The sequence below is a fragment of the Balaenoptera acutorostrata genome, chromosome 17 (genome assembly GCF_949987535.1).
Source record: "Balaenoptera acutorostrata chromosome 17, mBalAcu1.1, whole genome shotgun sequence".
Taxonomy (NCBI): Eukaryota; Metazoa; Chordata; class Mammalia; order Artiodactyla; family Balaenopteridae; genus Balaenoptera; species Balaenoptera acutorostrata.
The window spans coordinates 78,159,479-78,172,786 of NC_080080.1; the positions used below are offsets into that span (position 1 = coordinate 78,159,479).

The following is a 13,308-nucleotide window of genomic DNA, read 5'->3' on the forward strand; positions in this document are numbered from 1 at the left end:
TCACATCTCTTGGGTAAATACTTAGGTGTGAAATGGCTGTGTCACATACTTAACTTTTTAAGAAACTGCCAAGCTTTTAAAAAAATGATTGTACATTTTTACCTTCTTGCCAGTATGAGTTAGACTTGTCTCACATACTCACCAGCACTTGATACAGTCAGACGGTCACTTTTTTTTTTTTTTTCTTGGCTGCGTTGGGTCTTCGTTGCTGCATGCAGGCTTTCTCTAGTTGCGGCGAGCGGGGGCTGCTCTTTGTTGCGGAGCACGGGCTCTAGGCACGCGGACTTCAGTAGTTGTGGCTCGCGGGCTCAGTAGTTGTGGCGCACGGGCTTAGTTGCTCCGTGGCATGTGGGATCTTCCCGGACCAGGGATCGAACCCGTGTCCCCTGCATTGGCAGGCAGATTCCCAAGCACTGCGACACCAGGGAAGTCCTTTTTTTTTTTTTTTTTTTAGTTGTAGTCATTCTAGTGTGTAGAAAGCAGTATCTCCTTGTGGTATGATTTGCATTTCCCTAATGACCAGTGATGGTGCGCATCTTTTAATGTGCTTATTTGTCATCCATATATCTTTATTGGTGAAATGTCGATTCAAATATTTTGCCCATTTTTTTAACTGGGTTGTTTTATTATTGTTGAGTTTTGGAAGTTCTCTATATAGCCTGAATACAACTTCTTTACAAATGCTTAGCAAAGTTTTTCTTCTAGTTTTCTAGTGGCTTGTCTTTTCATTCTCTTAACATTGCCTTTTTAAGAGCAGTTTTAAAGTCTGATGGAATCTAATTTATCAATTTGTTATTTTATGGGTTGTGCTTTTAGTATTGTAGCCAAGGAATATTTGACTAACTGAATGTCACAAGATGTTTATCTATGTTTCCTCTTAGCATTTTTATAGTTTTGGGCTTCACGTTTGTGTCCATGATCCATTTGTATATGGAATGAGGTATGGATCCAAGTTCTTTTTTTTTCCCCAAAAAACGTTTTTGTTTTTGTTTTTGTTTTTTTTGGTAAAAAGATTGTTTCTAATTATAAAAGTAAGACATTTGTAAAATACAGAAGAGTATAAAGCCTACATCTTGCTAATTTTTTAATAACTTACTGAGGTACATTTAAAGGTATTGTGGCGGAGTGGGGAGGAGTAGTTCTAAGTGTGTACTTTACAAAATTGGAATCAGAGTATATTCCATGTCCTGCTTTTAAAAATTTTAGCATTATATCAGTGTTTAATCATGTGACTTAATGTTTTTTAAATGCATGTTTTTAATGGCTGCGTAGTTATCCTATCATATAGACATATGCTACTTTACCCCTTTTATTAGACATTATCAACTTTTATTCTTAAAATATGCCTGTACTTAAATCTTTGTTTCTCAGCTTTTTTCCTTATACTTTTAGAAATGATTTATCAGGTCAACATACATGTACACTTAGCTTTGACTACCTATTTCCACAGTGTATTCCAGAAAAGTTTCAATGGTTTACACTCCCAACAGCAATAACTAAGATGCTTAATTTTTTAAATTAATTTTAAATCATTTTTTGAAGTATAGTTGATTTACAATGTTATATTGGTTTCAGGTATGTAACAGTGATTCGATATTTTTATGGATTATAATCTATTTCAAGTTATTATGAAATATTGGTTATATGCCCTGCGCTGTGCATCACGTCCTTGTAGCTTAAGAAATTTAATTTTGTATGGCAAGTGTGTTTCTGTAAGAGCCTCAAGGATGCCCCTGGACACCCCTCTCTTGTCCTCCGCGGGGTCCCTCTAGCCTTGGCTGCTGTCCCCAGGCCAAGCGCCTTGCTCCTCCTGCCTCCTTACCAGATGCACCCCTCTCGCTTGGCTCTGTTGACACTGGCCAAGTTAAGCAAACTCCTTGCATCGCTTACCCCTTTCACCAGAAGAAAACTTGCCTGGGTGAGTGTGCATCTCTCTTAGGTCTGTAATCATGTACGAGGAAAACGTGTCCGTTTTCTCGGCCGTGGTTTGCCTTGTCCCCGTTTCTCCCCTGCCTCTTTATCCTCAGCCCCGCAGCGTTCTCTGCTCTCTCCCGCCAGGCACCCCGACCCCGTCTCTAACCAACGCCCTACCGTTTTTCTCCTCCTCCAGTGCCCACCTCTCTCTTCCTCCCTGGAAGCCCCTCCCGGGCCCTCCGCTGACACCCACGTGGAGGGGCGTCCCCTCCTCCCGCGCCCTCCGCTGACACCCACGTGGAGGGGCGTCCCCCCCCCCCCCCGGGCCCTCCGCTGACACCCACGTGGAGGGGCGTCCCCCCCTCCCGGCCCTCCGCTGACACCCACGTGGAGGGGCGTCCCCCCCTCCCGGGCCCTCCGCTGACACCCACGTGGAGGGGCGTCCCCCCCTCCCGCGCCCTCCGCTGACACCCACGTGGAGGGGCGTCCCCCCCTCCCGGCCCTCCGCTGACACCCACGTGGAGGGGCGTCCCCCCCTCCCGGCCCTCCGCTGACACCCACGTGGAGGGGCGTCTCCCCCTCCCGGGCCCTCCGCTGACACCCACGTGGAGGGGCGTCCCCCCCTCCCGGGCCCTCCGCTGACACCCACGTGGAGGGGCGTCCCCCCCCCCCCCCCGGGCCCTCCGCTGACACCCACGTGGAGGGGCGTCCCCCCCTCCCGGCCCTCCGCTGACACCCACGTGGAGGGGCGTCCCCCCCTCCCGGGCCCTCCGCTGACACCCACGTGGAGGGGCGTCCCCCCCCCCCCGGGCCCTCCGCTGACACCCACGTGGAGGGGCGTCCCCCCCTCCCGGCCCTCCGCTGACACCCACGTGGAGGGGCGTCCCCCCCTCCCGGGCCCTCCGCTGACACCCACGTGGAGGGGCGTCCCCCCCTCCCGCGCCCTCCGCTGACACCCACGTGGAGGGGCGTCCCCCCCTCCCGGCCCTCCGCTGACACCCACGTGGAGGGGCGTCCCCCCCTCCCGGCCCTCCGCTGACACCCACGTGGAGGGGCGTCCCCCCCTCCCGGGCCCTCCGCTGACACCCACGTGGAGGGGCGTCCCCCCCTCCCGGGCCCTCCGCTGACACCCACGTGGAGGGGCGTCCCCCCCTCCCGCGCCCTCCGCTGGCACCCACGTGGAGGGGCGTCCCCCCCTCCCGCGCCCTCCGCTGACACCCACGTGGAGGGGCGTCCCCCCCCTCCCGGCCCTCCGCTGACACCCACGTGGAGGGGCGTCCCCCCCTCCCGGCCCTCCGCTGACACCCACGTGGAGGGGCGTCCCCCCCTCCCGGGCCCTCCGCTGACACCCCCGTGGAGGGGCGTCCCCCCCTCCCGGGCCCTCCGCTGACACCCACGTGGAGGGGCGTCCCCCCCTCCCGGGCCCTCCGCTGACACCCACGTGGAGGGGCGTCTCCCCCTCCCGGGCCCTCCGCTGACACCCACGTGGAGGGGCGTCCCCCCCTCCCGGGCCCTCCGCTGACACCCACGTGGAGGGGCGTCCCCCCCTCCCGCGCCCTCCGCTGGCACCCACGTGGAGGGGCGTCCCCCCCTCCCGCGCCCTCCGCTGGCACCCACGTGGAGGGGCGTCCCCCCCTCCCGGCCCTCCGCTGGCACCCACGTGGAGGGGCGTTCCCCCCCTCCCGGCCCTCCGCTGACACCCACGTGGAGGGGCGTCCCCTCCTCCCGGCCCCGGTCTCGCCCCGCCCGCCCCGCCCCACAGTCTTTCTTGCTGAAGTTTGACGTCCTCAAGCCTGAGTGGTCAACTCTGTGCGGCAATGGCAGTGGCGTTCCGGAACCCCTAGCAGCTCTGTCTTTTTGCGGGTTTTGCCACTTTTTCCTTCCTTCTCGACGCTCTGCCTGCCACTCCGCCTCTAAATGGCCTGGTTTGGTCCTATCGTGGTGGTCAGGAGGCTCCACCGTGAGCCGACCGGTAACGGGGTTGGCCCTGAGCGAGAGGAGGCGACTCAGCCATCTCTGTCCCCCCCCCCCCCCCCGCGTGTCCTTTGTCAACACTGCTGGCTCACAGGCGGCCTCTCTCTGGGAAGGGCTTCTTCTTGCTGGTTTTCAGCTCGGGCTTTGTGCTCATCCAGCCCCGTTTCCTGCATCCCATCGAAGTCCCCGCCCCTCCACCTCCCCCGGAATTGTTCTCAGTGCCGTGGACCCCTTCGCTGTCTCACACTTGCTTCTCATCACTAGTACATGAGCGCAACGGTCCCTGCCCTGGGGCTCCCCGGCACTTTTCGCATCTGAACCCTTAGGACGTCTGTGACTACGCTACACGGGTCACCTTGGACCCTGTAACCGCAGGGGTGACCTGTGAGTCCTGGCTAACTGGCATGTTCGCCACACCCCTTTTCCCGTCTGTGCTGTGCGTCCTTCAGGGCAAAAGTCCACAGTATTCTTTTCCTTTTCTGACCTTCTGTCACTTGTTTATACCATACAATATTGCTTTTGCTGTCGAGTGGTCACTCTAATACCGCCTTAGGGCAGCTTTTACTTTAACCGTCACGCTGCTTGCCCTGACATAAGGCGTCCTTCCTGCAGCTGCAGCCCCTGTGCACCTCGAGAACAGCATCCCCAGTGATTCAGATCGGTGCCGCATGGGACAGAGGCCGGTAACAGTTATTACGTCGGTGTCAGCTGTCTGTCTTACCGGAGGGGTGGGCACACGTGGCTGCACGCTGAGCCCTGGTCCAGGGAAGTGAAACAGGTGGTTTCTGCACAGAGTTCCTGGCGCCCCTTTCTTTCCTGGTCAGCGCCTGTAGGTGTAGGTCTTCATCACCTGCACAACGTAAGGAAGCTCAGGACAAGCACACATTGGGAGCTTCAGAACTCACTCGGGGTTTTCTTTGCGTTGAAGACGGGCTTGCTTGCCACCTGCGAATTCACTTTAAAACCAATGGTAGCCTCACCGTGGAGAGCAGCACAGCAGCTGGGCGGTCGCCCCTCTCCTTGTTCTGCCTCTCCTTCGGGGCGCTCGTGGTTTGCACCCCTCCCTGAGAACACGCAGCCTGAGGGAAACACTCGTCCAGCAGGATTTCTCCCTCACCCGTTATTCAGAACAAAATATACAACCCAAGAGGTTCTTCTCAAAACTGTGTTACAGAGGAAATCATGGATGTGTTTAGAATATAAACGAAGAAAATAAGCTGCAATTTTGAGAAATAGCAGTAAACTTGGAATAATATTTTACCAATAAAAATACAAACAACCCAGATAATTTCATTGTGATTCGGGGGGAAGTATATAAACCTAGGGATATTGATTTGTTTACTTTTCATTTTTCAGCATACTGTAAATATTTTATTTGCTTCACATTTGTTCCTAACAGAATTTGAGATAGATTTTCCAATAAAGTATAAAGATGTGAATAAGTGATAATGAATTTTAAAAAACCAATTTGGTTCATATGCCATTAACCAAGCTGGGTCTGACTTTTGGAATTTCAAACTAACTCTTCTTTTTTTTTTAGGTTGCCTCTTGGTGCTGCCTTGACCGTATTTGGCACCCAGAATGCTTCATTCTGTGATGGTCTATTAATAAGGTTGCCTTGCTAGAGTTTGGAGCAGGGCCCCAGGTAGGTGGCTTTTATCATTATATGGCATGGCTTTCAAAGTGATCGCTTATTCCAGCTTCGAAATAATATAAGATATGACATTAAAAGCTTTGAAAAGCCTGCCACATAATAAGCATGCCACTTACTATTTTAAGGTCCATCAAAATGTATCATGTTCAACAGGACTTCGTTAATAGTTACAGTCTAATGGAAGGATTGGAATCCTGGCAACGATCAGTTTTTCCTTACCTTATGCACAAAACGCAGAGCTGCTGTAAAAGCTTATTTGTCCATGTTCCCCAAATCACCCGCAGATAAACTCTTAAACTCTTCCCTCTCCAAGTCTTGCCCAGCATGATAGATTATCCCGTGGTACCACTGTATCTCTTTCTGTCCACTGGGAAGGGTCTGGTTAACTCTGGGCAGGTGGGGAGGGGAGCTTGTTCCGCTGGCTGGGATGCGGCAGATGCTAGAACGAGGACCTCAGTGGGACAGCAGCAGTTTGCTGGCCTTGTCGGAAAGAGGACAACTCAGGCTTCTAGATTTCCCAGCCTGTAAGGTGCAGCTCAGTGGCACAGATCAAGGTGTAGCGATACTTGGAAATCCAGGCACACATGGATTTGGTACCAGGTAAGTTTGTCAGTGAGACCTCAAATACAGGATGGAGGTTTAGGAACCTGGGCCCGGGCCAGAGGATGGGCTCGAGGCCCTGAACTCCACCGACAGCAGGCGGGCAGCACCCCAGGAAAGGAGGACGCGGCCGAGGCTGAGAGCCAGGCAGGGTCTCCCGGTGCAGAGGGACAGAGTTCTGATGGGATAAAAGACCCATAAACTGAGCTGGTTGAAATCCTCTAATCTCAGCACACTCTGAAGAATAAGCATGAAAATCAAGTCAGAATAAACTTTTAGTTGTTCGTATGTTGTAAGTATTTTTTAATTATATATGAAGATGTTAATGGTTTTTTAGTGTTAACGGGTTATGGATTTTTTTCTTTTTCTATTTCATTGTAGTTTTTACACTCTCTTTTAATGAAGCTGTTTTTGAGCAGTTAGAAAAAGAAAAAATGTTTTCATTACTTTTACTTAGCCAACTCTGTTTATGCAGATTCTCTCCTTTTTCATTTCTCTTGTATCTGTAACTAGTCAAAAATGTTCTCTGCCGTTTTCGGTTTTCATCCCCCCATTTAATATCACAGGAAGAGCATCCTCTTGAAAGATTTTGAACTTTACTTCGTTCCTTTTTCTTTCCCGTAAAACCATTCATTTCCCAACAATAAAGCATAACGAGTACAGGTGCCATGTGCTCGTCGAGCTACGGAGCAGAGCATTTGACGGCAGAAACGTCCTGAAACTCCAGGCCAACTGGGTGCGGCCCAGGGGGTGCCTCCCCGCCCATCGGGTCCCCCGCGGGCCTGTGAGTGGACATGCCCACGTCTCCCTAGCTTTAGACACCCACGGCCTCCCAGGGGCTGCAGTGCTCCCCTAGGTTTCCACCCCTGTGCCAGAACTAACGACTTCATCCTATAGGGTTTGTCTTCTCAGTTTGCTTTTAAACTCATTTGAGGTTTCCGGAACCCCAAAACATGTTTACCTGCTTGCTTTGATTCCTGAAATTCCTTAAAGGGATTATAGTGTGTTCCGCAAATATTCATCCAGTGTCACCACAGGCTAGGGCACCATGCCAGGGATGTGGGGTGACTGACGGTCTCCCTGCAGATGAATTTACGGTCCCGGGGGAGAGACAGGTAATTTCAACATGAGTTTTACAATCCATGTTAGAGGTAAAAAGCTCAGAGAGGTAGAGTTCTGAAAAACTTCATTCTGAAAAATGTTCATCCTCACTCAACTAAAATCGGTCAAGGAATATAATTCTCGGTTCTCTTCTGATTGTGACAGCTCGGGGGAGGGCACAGGTCCCCTGACTTGACAGTCTTGCCCAGAGCGGATCCCATTCACCTTCAACTCTGTGGGAATCAGTAGAAGTGGTCTTGCCCTGGACAGTCACACGGGTGCAGCTCGGGGAGGACAGGGTGGTGGCACACGGAGAGCCTCCCCTGGGTGCGGGGTCCTCTGTCCTTACGTTGTCTGGTGCTCCTGAAGATTTTGCACACACACACACCTCACAACAGTTATGCCTTGTCTCGTGTACCACCGCATGGGCCTACGTTTAAAGTGCGCTTGACTTTGAGATGGCTTGAAACTAGTTCTTTGCATGAGCTTTTGTAACTAGGTGAAACTTTCTTTCCTCGCCCCTCTTGTTTTATGGTGCGCTATCTCTGCCTCCTGTTAAATGTATAGGTAGAGACAGACTGAGTGTGTATGCTTGGGAAGGTCAAACCTGAAGCCTGGGAGATGCTATATCTGTGATTTTAATAGCATTAGGCAGTTAGCCATTTATGAACAGAGGCACGCCCTCCAAATGTTTGGGGTCCTTCAGTGTGAACATTTTTATGGTTGGTGTCAAGCGTTTTCCTTAAAGCCCCAGGAATTTGAGGGGTCAGTGGTAATAAAAACATAAAAACAACTAATCATAATTTGGGACACATGCAGTTTTCAGATTGAGCTGACCTGCGAGCTGCCTACTTTATAATCCTAGCCTGAGCACCAGTATTTTGGAAATGCTTTATACAAACAAAAAAAAAAAAAAGGAAAACCTCTAAAAATAGTTAACGTGTGATTAAGCAATCTTACTTTGTATTCAGATGTAATTGCGATTCTTTGTGCTCTCTCTGTCTCTCTCTCTCTCTGGCATCATTTCTTTTGCACTATTCTGCTCTCATTTCCTGTTTGCAAATACTAATTGCCCATGTGAAGAGAATGAAAATACCCTGGTATACCACCCATCTGTAGTTTTCAGGTTTTTTTTATTTTGAAATGAATATACAACCATAGGAGGAAAAATCTCCCACATAGGAGTTAAAACGAAATGCCTAACTTCTAAGTTATGGATCCTTAAAAGAGCTTTTAAAACAGAAGAAAAACTTTATAACCTAACATGACATTTTTGCTCCATGAAATAATTAACCAAGGAAAACATTTCTGAATTGAAAGGTAAAATGTGTTTTAATAGTCCGTCTTCATCAGATTGTCTCTTCGCTTTTCTGGGGACGCTAGAAAATGAAATAAACAGCCACACCCAGGCTCCAGGTGGCCCCCAAAGGAACTTCCTTGTTGTGCAGATAAGAGAACTAACGTTGGAATTTGTTGATTGCACTTTGGAATTCGTTGACTTTTTCCTCTTGGCTCCTAAAAACAAATAGGTCTGCTACTCCTTTCAGGTCTCTGTTGGCTTTCAGTATTTGTATATTAAATATAAGCCTTTCTAAATATTGTAAGGCTAAGTTGCATGGTAAGTTTCAAAAGTGTTGTCCTAGAACTGCATTTTAATGAATTGCTCAAAAGTTGAAAATATCACATACAGTAATTCTAAAAAGGCATCCTGACAGTTGATTGATATCAGTTAACGACATCTACCATAGGAAGATAAGTTCTGTAATTTTTGGTATTCTGGGTATGAGTCATTTGGGTACCTGCTTACAACTTGGGTGGGTCAGGTCAGGTGCAGCCCCGCTCTTTGCCATGTCTCCTGCTTCTGGGCGGGCGCCCTACTCCTTCCCGTCTTCTTGCGGCATCAGCAGCCTCTCTAACCACCTAACCATCCAGCCATCCTTCCTGCTCTATGCCAGGCATGGACGCAGGCTCCTGCAAAATTTAGAAATTTTTATTAGGAATGAATGTGGACCAAACTGATATACACTTGTACTAATCGATTCCTTAGCAGTAAGGTCAATCAGAGGATGCTTGTTTTCAGAAACAAAACGAGTATCTTAGACAGCTTTTACTGCAGTTACTACTGTTTTAATCTAAGGCCTTACAAATAGCTGTTAGGTTTAGGGAGTCCCTTTCTAGTGACTTATTTAGTGTGTTGGACCAAATTGTGTCCACACTGTATTATTTTTTTACTTGAACTTAGATATATGTATTCTGTCCTGTGTCTACTGTGGGGGTTGAGCCTATAGTTCACTTCCTTGCTGGAAAGCACTTGTCCTGCTTTAATTATTTTCATTCACTCAACAAAAACTCTACTTGCTTTTATGGGAAACAACAGCGAATGAAACTAACACAGCTCCTGCCCCAATGCTGCCTACAGTCTACTTTTAATGCTGTCTTAGATTTTTAGTACTTGCAAGATATGTTTTTTCCTTTTATTAATAAGTGATTTTACAGACCTACAAAAATTGAATGCTGTACAAATTTCCACATTATCATACAGGATCAAAGAAATGTTCTAAGTGTGCTGTTGCCCTTCAGAATTGACTTCAATTATGTTATCGTGTTAATAATTTCTTTCACATTATTCAAAGCTTTATTGTATTTTATACACGTAAATTAAAGTATTAACTACTGGTAAATTTCCTTTTGCAACCCACCTATTTACTCTATATGAAAAACATGTTTTAAGCAAATGTTGACATTTTCTGAATTGTTTACTAATGGTGTTTTATGATTAGCATGAAGGAGAATAAAGCTTTGATTATGATGGCATTTGCCCTTAATTTGCAAAGTATATGCTTGAGTTTTAACTTAAATATGAAAGAATTATTGATGCAGGTAAGTGTTGTAAAACTTCACAGCTCTTAGAGAAATGACTTTTAGAACTGTGAAATTTTAAGTACAGAAACAGTTTTAATTCAGGCCTGTTCTGTTGCCAGTATCCTCATAGGAATTCATTTTAGTAGACCCTCTGATGTATGATTCATTTCGCTTGTTATTTTTTTGTGTGAGTCACCGTTTTAGAATGTAAAACACGGAGATAATAAACCTGTGTGTGTGCGGGCACACACACTGTATCCCCTTTAATTACTGTTTTTGTGTATGCAAAGTTGCCCTAGGAAAAAAACGTCTGTTCTGGTACCAGCAAAAACTGGGCAGGTATTCTGAAGTGTTACTTCATCTTAGGGCAATTTGAAACGGGTATATGTATATTTTCTGTGTTGCTTCATGATTCTTTAGATCAAGACAAAGAACTTTAATTATTTGAAAAAGCATAGTAACCAATCTTTGATATGTAAAAAAGAAAAACTGGAGTACAAATTTTGTTGCAGACTTTTCAGAATAGTAGTCACAATGCTTTTTAAAAGTTTTTCTTAAAAATCTACAAACAATAAACAGTGGAGAAGGTGTGGAGAAAAGGGAACCCTCTTGCACTGTTGGTGGGAATGTAAATTGACACAGCCACTATAGAGAACAGTATGGAGGCTCCTTAAAAAACTAAAAATAGAACTACCATATGACCCAGCAATCCCACTACTGGGCATGTACCCTGAGAAAACCCTAATTCAAAAAGAGTCATGTACCACAATGTTCATTGCAGCACTATTTACAATAGCCAGGACATGGAAGCAACCTAAGTGTCCATCAACAGATGAATGGATAAAGAAGACGTGGCACATATATACATATATATATATACATATATACAATGGAATATCACTCAGCCATAAAAAGAAACGAAATTGAGTTATTTGTAGTGAGGTGGATGGACCTAGGGTTTGTCATACAGAGTGAAGTAAGTCAGAAAGAGAAAAACAAATACCGTATGCTAACACATGTATATGGAATCTAAAAAAAAAAAATGGTTCTGATGAACCTAGGGACAGGACAGGAATAAAGATGCAGACATAGAGAATGGACTTGAGGACACGGGGAGGGGCAAGGGTAAGCTGGGACGAAGTGAGAGAGTAGCACTGACACATATACACTACCAAATGTAAAATAGATAGCTAGTGGGAAGCAGCCGCATAGCACAGGGAGATCAGCTCGGTGCTTTGTGACCATCTAGAGGCGTGGGATAGGGAGGGTGGGAGGGAGACTCAAGAGGGAGGGGATATGGGGTTATACGTATACATATAACTGATTGACTTTGTTATACAGCAAAAACTAACACAACAGTGTAAAGCAATTATACTCCAATAAAGATGTTAAAAATAAATTAATTAAAGTTTTTCTTAACAGTATGAAAGAGAATACACAGGTAATTTTAGTTGACATTTTAGTTAGGATTCCATGAATGGAAACTGTGTATTTATGTTTATTATACCAAGCCAAATAATAATGAACTCTAGATAGCTTCTGGTTTCCTTTGTTTGGGGAAATAATTAGCCACTCATAAGAACTCAAAATAATTAGGCTGAATTTAGGGAAATTAACCATGACTTTGGAATTATGTTTTGTGATAAAATGAATGAAAATGATATCTATTTATTATTTTATTTCAAGCTGTAAAATATGTAACTGGGGTAATTTGTAGACTATTGTAACATTTCAAATCGAGAGACATACAATTTTAAACTGTACTGAAACATTTTGACTCTAAAGGGTTTTTATTACAAACGCCATTGAACAGTAAGCGTAAATAAAATTTTTATGGATGTATTTGAGATGCAATAAAATTTATATTGGTCAGGGGAAAAAAGAAAAAAATATGTAAGTTTATTGTTCACTAGTCAACTTTGGTTTTAGATTTTTTTCTACCCAAATCACTATCCACTAAGACAGATATACTAGTTGTTCTTTGAACTGCTATTTAAATTACTTAAAGTTTACTTTACCAACCGTCTTTATTTAAAAGAAGCTTTTAAAATCTTAAATGTGTTTCTGTTTGGGGATCGTATTGGCAGCTCCGATAGAGAAATAGGCACTGTCACCTGTTCTTGCCTTTTAAGTGCAATGACAGGATTTATGCACTCTCAAATTGGTTTGCCAATCAGCCCTTCTCCTAGAATGCAGTAGAATAAGAGTGACGTAGGGCACTAGCCCCTTCTTGACCACATATGTGCTGTCGAGATGTTCAGCTTCCCTGGGCCTCTCACCTTACAATGGATATGGTGATAAAAGCATCCGCCTCTCAGGCCCATTGAATTCCAGGGAGGTGATAGAGATGGAAACACCCTCCACTTGTAAGGTATTTACATTATCACAATAACATAATGCGCAAAATAGGCCTTCGTATTCTTAATTAGCCTACCCAAAACTCAGTATGTGCCCTGGGCAAGTAAGTATTTACAAAGTTAATTTTATTATTTTGCAATTTTGATGTGCAGAATTCAGTTCTTCCATTTATGCATGTCCTGTGCTTTACAAAACAATGGAGCTTTTGCTTTAACTTTTTAAACATCCTTTATTAGTCTACATTTTTATTTTTCTTGTCTTTTAAACTATGAGAATAATGCTGCTTTCAAATATACCCTTAGTATTTTTGTAATGATGCTTGAATGCCCTCTATTAAATATTATATTTACACATCATCAAATTCTTAAAGTATGTGAAAATTTGATTTCAGGGGAAATTAATTAGATTTGTGTTTAGAATGTTAAGTAAAATTATTTTCATTTAACCTGTCATTGGTGAATCTTATTCTAACTTTGATTTGTATTATCCCTCTCAAGTTGTCATAATCATGATTTCTGAATGGTCATCTTTAAACTATTCAGGGTTTACTACCCTGTACTCTCTATAATAGATAATTCTATTTTTTTTTTTTTTTGCTTTTTGACCATTATTCTTTTCACATTTACTTGTACAGTCAGAATTATTAGCAGATTTTTTTCTATGCGCGTTCTTAGTCTACTGAGGATCATGCTACTAATAGCATTTTTTAAGATATTTTAAGATTTTTCAACAATGATCTCTTAAAACCAAATGATGCTTTCTTCCTGACACCCATTCTCCTGTAGCAAACCTATATTTAACTTCCCTTGCATGCTTTTGAAATCTAAGGAGCACAGAGTTATTGC

The 13,308-nt window shown here is 45.3% G+C and overlaps 1 protein-coding gene across 2 annotated transcripts in view; it reads left to right on the plus strand.

Annotated features, from left to right (window-relative positions):
• PLAG1 (PLAG1 zinc finger) overlaps nucleotides 1-13,308 on the plus strand; it is a 47,746-nt gene that overhangs the window by 28,179 nt on the left and 6,259 nt on the right. The window contains exon 2 of one of the 2 annotated variants that reach the window (XM_057531688.1): nucleotides 5,429-5,533. The exons of the other annotated variant lie outside the window; for it this stretch is intronic. The gene's annotated coding sequence lies outside the window, so the exon portion shown is untranslated. The remainder of the gene's footprint in view (nucleotides 1-5,428; nucleotides 5,534-13,308) is intronic. 2 annotated transcript variants of the gene reach the window in all.